Here is an 8,794-nt window from a genome sequence, read left to right as displayed (position 1 = left end):
CCTCTGGGAGATACATGAAGGCATTTGCGGCAACCATTTAGCACCTCACGCCCTAGCTGGCAAGGCAATTCACCAGGGGCTCCATTAGCGTACAATCATGTCCGATGCAGAAGACCTCGTCTGCACCTGCCAAGGATGCTAGTGGATGGGGCACTGAAGCCACCAGCCCTCGGCTCCCCTACAACCAATCTCTCTCGTCTAGCCCCTGTCTCATTCGGGCATGGAACTCATCGGACCATTCCCCCGTGCCAAAGGAAACCTTCAGTACGCAGTGGTAGCATTGGAATACTTCTCCAAATGGGTTGAGGCCGAGCCCCTCACGGCGATCACATAAAAGAATGTCCAGAAATTCTTCTGGAAGAACATAATTTGCCACTTCGGCGTTCCACGATAGCTCGCGGTCGACAACGGCACGCAATTCGACTCCAAGCCTTTCAGATAATTCTACGATGATCTCGGTATTGAATTATGCTTCACCAGAGTTCGACATCCTCAGTCCAACGAGGCCGTCGAACAGGCCAACGACAACATCCTCTCCGGCTTAAATCGCAACTCATCGGCCTAGCTCGAGGCCTATGGGTCGAAGAGCTTTCTAAGGTTTTATAGTCCCTCTGAACCACTATCACACGAACCACCGGGTTCACCCCCTTCCGCCTCCTATATGGCTACGAGGCCATGACCCCCACCAAGATCAAGGGATGCTCACTCACAATGCAACTTCCACAAACTACCGGGGAAAGAGAGCTCTCCCTCGATCTCACCGAAGGCACACGACTCCATGCCATCCAGAATCTCGATCACTACATCAAGAAACCAAGGCCTGGCATGATCCTAAGGTTGCGCCACGAAGCTTCAAGCTTGGCGACTTAGTACTTCGACGTGCCTTAGCTCTGGAAAAACTGTGCAACAAATGGGAGGGCCCATACCTGGTCCTCAAGTCTAACAGGCCCGGCTCCTACCACCTGGCCAATACAGAAGGGACCCCCTCAACATAGTTGGAATACAGAGACCCTCTGCAAATACTATCTATAGACAATCCCAGCCTCAGTCCTTTCCAAAAATCCAAAACAATAAAAAAACCATAGGTTTACACACCCACAAATAGCCACCAAACCTAGAGGTGTTACCTTCCAAAAAAGAGACCTTACCCCACCAAACAACCTCACACAAAACCTATGAAGACCCTCCGGCATCTTGAAGGTATTGCCTCCGTGCCGGAGAGGTAAAAACCTCCGGCATCTTGAAGGCAGTGCCTCCATGCTGGAGAAGTATATCCCTCTACCATCTTTAAGGCCTGGCTAACCTACGTGGCGGAGAGACAAAGACCACTCCAACATCTTGAAGGCTTAGCCTCCGTGCTAGACAAGCATATATCTCTCTGCCATCTTTAAGGTCTATCTAACCTATATGGCGGAGAGGCAAAGACCGCTCCGGCATTTGGAAGGCGGGCCTCTGTGCCGGATAGGCATAAGACCCTCTGTCATCTTTAAGGCCTGGCTAACCTACGTGATGGAGGGATAACCTCCCCGGAATCTTGAAGGCCTAGCCTCTGTGCCAAAAAGGATTCATACAAAGTAAGGATCCTCCGGCACCTTGAAGACTAAAAGTCTCCGTGCCAAAATCATATGACCCCTTTGATATCTTGAAGGCCTAGCCTCCGTAATATAAGGCGTCGCACATCTAAACGTTATTAAATGATATGTTCTTCCCTACTCATGCCCAATGCAATGCACTACCCCTCGAAACTCGCACCCCACGGCCGCTAATAGCCGCAGAATGTGAAGGGGCTAGGATAGAGGGCACAGGCGAAGCGTTGATACGATAATGAAGCGTTGATATGAGAAATTATAAACTCCAAAAAACAAAGCCAACACAAACGCAAGTTTATTCATGCATGGCATACAAAGAGTTTGCATTCAGCTAACCACTGTACATCGAATCTATGCCTAGCAAACTTGCTAGCCTGTTATGCCTCCCTAAAGTACTATGAGAGGACGAGGGTGCTTGACCACCACGCCTCCTAGAAATACTACGGGACCCGAAGAATTGACCCCGATAACTGTGCACAAGGGGTCGACGCGAATCCCCTCCCTGGAGGGAGCTGCTGCCTAAAACGAAACCCCCTCAGCCTCGGGAAGATGAAGGATCCGCTGGGAAGGGATACGAGTCAAAGGATGAGAAATCAAGCTCTTCCCCCTGCTCCTCCGGCGGGGACTCCACAGCCTGTACCTCCTCTACCTTCACCTCGGCCAGAATAGGCTCGAGGATTTCCGAAGGCACCCTTACGTCAGAATCCTATGGGAGGATAAGGCGTCGAAAGAAGTGTGAGCCAGCAACCTCCCGGGCTGTTCGGGCTGCACACCAGTTGTCCTTTGCAACAAAATAGACATCTGGAGCAGACGCAAAGGGGCCCTCCGACTCGATCTTGACCAAGACATCGGTGGCCACCTTCGAATCCACACGCCCCTCGGAATCGCGGGGTGTAACAAAATGACTCCGCCATCGGATGAACGGAGTAGCCCCAGACGCTCCGGACGCACTTTATCTCTCCCTAGAGGCACCATCCTAGATACGAGCAAGGGCCCCTCCGGCTTCGGGCCACCACACCTATATACATAGATCGGATTCCAGTTAGCCTCAAAGGAATGAACATTCCAGAACAACACAGACGAACCACAAGAAGACGGACATGGTTCTATTATATAAGGAAAAAACCCAAGTATATAAAGCAAAAGGGGGTAGTCAACATACTAAGACTTCAGATAGCCTACAACAGAGCTACACCTTCGAGGCATCCACACGCGAAGACCGCTCCCACGGAGCAACGACGCGAATCGAAAGACCTTCAGAGGGCCGTGGTGCACCTGCAGGCTTCGGATGAAGGATTGAACCTCCCGACGAAGAACCCAGGCGAAGACCCCCCGTGGTGACTGGAGTCACCTGACCCACCATATAGCACAGTGTCATGCTCTGGCCATGCCTCGCCCATAAGTTATGGCGGAAGTTCTCCAGAGCCACGCGAATCTCCACCGGAGGTGCCTTTGGCCAAAAACCCTCGATCACGGAGTCCGACACCTGCTGGTCCAGTACCTCAAAGGGACTATCCCCCGCTTGGTGTAGCAGGGTCAACTGGAGTGCCGCAGCCACGCGTGCGCTGGACCTTGCGTAGGTCTCTCCTGCCCTAACCATGACCTTCGCAGCAGACTGAAACCAGAAGAGCGGCATAATGGACACCTTCGAGTCGGACGGTAGTGGCGGACACCTAGCCCCAAGGTCGCTCATAGCATCTGAGGTGATCCGGACAACATCCAATGCAAGAGCAGCTAACCACTGGCACTCCGAACGCAGTGCCACCTTCGATGCTCGAGCCTCCTTCAGCTCTCGTCGCACCTCACCCACCGTAGTCTGAAGGGTCTCAACATCACCTTCGGCCAACACACGGGCTGCGTTGGCCGCATGAGTGATCTCCCTCGCCTCCCGGAGATCTTCAACAGCCTTCCATGCCTCAGCCTCTGCGCGCTCCCACTTCAAAACCTCCTCCTGCCGGAGACCCTCCTCAGGCTCACGAAGTGCCATCTCCCCCTAAAGGCGACCCTTTGAAGACTCCACCTGCTTCTGAACCTCATCCAAGGCCTAACAAAGACCTTCAACCTCGTCATGAGCCATGGCCAAGGCCTAGCGTCCCCTATCTCCCAATGCCCGCGTCAAAATTACTTGCTATGAGGCACAACAGAAGAAGAAAAAGGACCAGATGAGCTACTCAGAACCCAACACCGGACTCGGCAAATCACGACTCAAACCGCTGACCTATAGGGCCACCGCTACCAGACGCGTCTCCATTTCCTCCAAAGGACACTAGGCCAACGATCGCTCGACCTCTCCACTCCAGAGAAGGGAGGAGGCCGCAACGAAGGCCCTTGATGCCTCCAGGCGTAGCACGAAGTCATCCAAAGTCAAGACCCCGAGGCCAGGGCCCCCCTTGGCCGCTGCAAAGGGAGTCTCAGCAGAGGGAGCAGAGGGCACAGTGCCCCCAACATCGGCCGCCAGGGCCAAGTCACCAGCAGGCTCGGGGCTCCACAGAAATGAGGTCGCGTCCCCTGAGGCGGCCTTCAGGGGCACATCCGGAGGAGTCCCTAACCCCTGTTGAGGCTCCAAAGCCTTTGGGGGAGGAGTAAAAGACACATCCACCTCAATGGTCGCTGTAAGATACCAAGAAACACAAATCAAGATATCGGTGCATGACCAAAATAAGATATAGCTAACGAAGCAACAATATCTCACCAAGTCCCTCAAAACATCTCATAGAAGGGCCTGTAACATCGTCTACGTTCGAACCAGCAAACCCAAAATAGTATTCCACGGAGGCCACGCCTCCTCTCCGGCTCTGGCCATCGACGGCAACATCTAGAGAGGCTAGGTCCTCCCCTCGATCACCACCACTGAGCTGACCCTCACCTCCGGACGGATCGCCCGCGCTCCCGACCCACCTCTGATGCTTCCTACGGACCAGCGGCACCTCGGACGACTTAGTCATCGAGCCGGTATGCGAACCTTCAGAAACAGAAGGCCGCCGGGCCCAGAGTGGCCTCGTGTGGATCATGAGAGCGGTGCATGCTTGTTTCCCACCAAACCTTGGGCTCCGACGGATCCCGGAGCCTCCACTACAAGATAAAAGTAGACGCGATTGTATCGCTCCCAGCTCTGTGTCAATAGCCATGCCTCCCAAGGCCCCCATCTCCGGTGCTCGGGCAAGCTTCCCAAAGGCTACAGGATTAGTCACCAAAGGCTCAAGAAAGATCGGCCAGAAGGGAAACGTCGGTCATCCTTTTCCTACAAGAAAGTGATCGGCATTAAATACCTAGGTTAGTGGACGCCGTCCTAACACCCCAGTACAATGGAGGTTATCCTGACACCCTTGACAGCGCAACGCCGGGCCGCAATTGGCGACCGGCTCACCCCTCAGGGTGCAGGCACTACAATAGTTACTATGGTAGATATTTATCATCTATGCAGGGTAAAAAGTAGTTATCTGAGATAAGGTCCAGTAACTTGGGTCTGATCCTAGATATTTGTACATCGTGTTAACTTGTACCCTAAGCTATGTACCACCCTATAAATAGGGGGTCGTGGTCATCTGGGAAAGGAAGATGTCACAAGGAGAACGCTCAAGGCAATACATAGGACATAGAGGTGCCCAAGCGCTAAACCACGCTGTGATACCCCCCCCCCACCGATCCATTTTTCTACTACCAATACATTTGTGGTGTTCCTTACTCTCAAACTTCATCTCCAAGCTTGAGTCTCCTCCTTAGAAGAAACTCTCGCCGTACTTGCTGGGGAAGACGATCTCTTGCTCCAACACATTGCTTTGTAACAGATTTTTATTTGGATCTTGGCCCTCACAGGTCACTTTTATAAGATGATTATTCGATTAAGGTATGGATATTGTAATGATTATCATCAATAAAGTCACTATATGTTGGGATTGATTCCTGAGCTTAACACATAGATAAGATTGGTTTGTCTCTTTAACCGGTCTCGATAATTGTTGATGTTGATAAAGTGGTAGAGAGAGAGGTTACAAGAAGAAAACAAATGCTAAGAAATATGTACCAGGGTTCAAATGTTTATTGCTATAGTAGTTTGCGCCTAACTAAGAGGTCATTTTCTGACTTTGTGCCATCTTACATGAGAGGTGTGGTCGATGTGATACCCTAAATGTGTCCGTAGAAAAAATGTGGTAATATTTTTTGCTTATAGTGGGCTATGGCACGAAATAGGCTTATCTGTAGCATATATGGGTAGTCTCTTAAGCCAATCAACTGACATTTCGATGAAGTGTTGAGAGGTGTTCTTTTGTTATGCCACAAATTTATTAAGCTTCCTGACCCATCAGTTGTACAACTCGAGGATTTCAAATGGATGTGGTTTGAAGATTGTCTTGGTGCACTAGATGGTACACACATTGATGTTTTTGTGCCATTGGCTAAAAAAGGGAGGTATAGGAATAGAAAGCAACAGATTACCACTAGTGTTTGGGAGAGGAGGGGGTGATTGACAGATAAGTTTTTTTATGTCTTAGAAAGATGGGAAGTATCGACTTTAGATTCACGTGTGTTATATGATGCAATGTCCTGAGGGGATGCATTTGTTGTTCCAAATGGTAATTATACATATTGGTCTAAATTGAAACCTAATGATGTTTGCCGCTTAAACAATATGAATATACTATCTAGTAGGTGCTAGATACACTAATGATCTGGGGTTCCTTGCTGCATATCGATCTACACGCTACCACTTGAATGAGTGGTCTTCTCAAGGGAATAATCCATCTGCTGCAAGAGAGTTATTCAACTTGAGTCATTCATCGGCTAGAAATCTGATAGAAAGAACATTTGGACTCGTGAAGATGAGGTGGTCTATATTGAGAAGCAACTTATATTTTGACTTAAAAATATCAGGTATACTAAAGTTAATAGCCTAGCCAAAGTTTTAATTATGAGTTTCTTTAAGCATGATCTAACTCACTCGTGCATATTAGGATCATTAATGCTTGCTGTATATTACACAACTTTCTAAATGATAGGCAAAGGGACATAAATGATTTTACTTATATGTCAAGTAGATATGGTGATATCCGTTGAATGTGCTGAAATTCAAGGAGAGACAAGTATGATTACACATATTCAATCATTGAATGAATGGAGCAATTTTAGGGGCACCAAGGCTAACCAAATGTTTGCTGATTATCAAGCGAGACGATGCCATCATGTGTTAGTTCAAATGTACAATAAAGACTATGTTTCACACATTATATGTATGTAGCTGCATGTCTGAAATTTATGTTCTTACCTTTGCATGATGTTACCTATTACTTCATTAGCATGCTTACTATCACTCTTGTATTTCTTTTTCTTTTTTTGCTACATGATATGAAGAATGCTAAGAAATTAGGCAAGGGTTACGTTTCTTAGAATGATGAGATGGATGAAGCATTACTTAACTTTTTTGTGGAGTACTACAACAAGGGTGATAGAGCTTGGAATGGGTGGAAGTCTCATGTGTAGACCGTTTCCATAAAAATGTCTGTGAGAAGTGCGATGTGGATATAAAAAAAGGATAATATCGTTTCTAGGAGTAAGACATTTGATAAGCACTACTCTATCATAAATGAGATATTAGGATCCAGTGGATTCGGTTGGGATTAGAACATGAACAAGCTATCGGTTGACAATGATAAAGTTTGAGAACACTATATTGAGGTAAATTTTATAAGCCTTCTACTTGTTAGTCTGCATTTTTAACACTGATATGCCCAAATGGGCATGCATTACTTATGCTTGTTTATTATTTTTTTATTGCAAAATGTTACAATTGCCTATCATACATTTGTTATAGAAAAATGTAAAATGTTATAATTGCCTTCATACATTTGTTGTAGCAAAATATCATAATTGCATGTCATGCATTTGTTGTAGCAAATGTCATAATAGTCCCACACTGATATGCAAAATGTTGATAGTCCAAAATATTGTTGTAGCAGAAAGAGCGTGGTCCTTTCAATTTGGAACAAAGCAATACATGTGAATTTTAGTTCACAAATAAAAAAAATGTATGCAAATCACACACCATCCATGTCCCATGTTTTCTATTCATAAATCACAATCTCAAGAGTCTAAATCTTTTTCTATTTACCATGTGTACATGTGTGTAGCTAGATCGCAAGTGTGCATCGATTTAATTTCAACATCTAACAGCATAGCTCTCAGTTGTTGATTATGAAACTGAAGTGAGTACTTGTTCCATTTATATACTGCAAAAAAATAAGGAAGCCAATGGCTACGGGACAAGGTTGTAAAATTTTGAGATTTAATTAGCCTGGTGTATTGTAAAGATCATACTAATATGGAGGCAGCAAGGACTGCTGCTGAGAATTCAAAAGAAATGGCCAAGGAAGATGGTGTTGCTTCTAAAGAGCTTGGTTCGATATCAACTTTGGTAAGTTTAAAAAGGCAGCGGTCCGAAGATTCTTTCACTTCAATAATGTTCGAAAAAATAGATAAGTTTGCTGAAGCACTAAAAGATGATGTGCCAAAAGGTCTTACATCAAAAGAAGTTATTGACACACTACAAGAGATAGAAGGATTGAATGAAGATACCGAGTTAGACTTATTTGATATTCTCGCTTCCAATGCATGCAAGTTTGAGTTTTTGTTGTCACTTCCAATGGAAAGGAGAAAGATGTGACTTTTGAAACAACTTAGGAAGTGAAGGAGCAAGAGCAAGTGTTATCTGTCACTCTAGTAACTAGAAATGCATGCATTTTAATTTATGGTGTGAATGCTTATTTGTAGGAGAAGTGTTTTGTCATTGTAGTCGTCGAGTCTAATATGTAGACTTTCAATAATCTTTGTTCTTGTATCATCATTGTTGTTGTTGATACCTATATGTATGTTTTTTTAAATTCCAGTAACCTTTGTTTTAATTAGTTTAATGTTGCCCTGCTCCAGGATGCTTCGCTCCGAGAGTTTTCTTCCAGCCGAAAGAGGCTCAACCCGTAGAAAGAGGTATTCATTTGCACCAATCCGGAATAGAGATGTTCGCCAAGATTGAGACAACCAGAGTTGACCAAGAAAATGAAAAAAGCTTGGTGTCCGGTTCCGTATTTTTTGACGTTTTAGACAAGATCTCACATACTAAGGAGTGGTTATTAGGGTGCATATTCCCTGTTTTACCCATATTAAATACAGTCGTGTGGCTTTTCTAATCACTATTACCTCTCAGCCTGTGTGGT

The 8,794-nt window shown here is 46.3% G+C and overlaps 1 pseudogene; it reads left to right on the top strand.

The window, feature by feature from the left end:
• Window positions 1–6,932: 6,932 nt before the first annotated feature.
• LOC133892150 (uncharacterized) lies at window positions 6,933–8,271 on the top strand (annotated as a pseudogene).
• The last annotated feature ends 523 nt before the right edge of the window (window positions 8,272–8,794 follow it).

Source organism: Phragmites australis, chromosome 15, assembly GCF_958298935.1.
Source record: "Phragmites australis chromosome 15, lpPhrAust1.1, whole genome shotgun sequence".
Classification (NCBI taxonomy): Eukaryota; Viridiplantae; Streptophyta; class Magnoliopsida; order Poales; family Poaceae; genus Phragmites; species Phragmites australis.
Note: the sequence above shows the minus strand (reverse complement) of the source record. Positions and strands in the feature narration are given on the sequence as shown.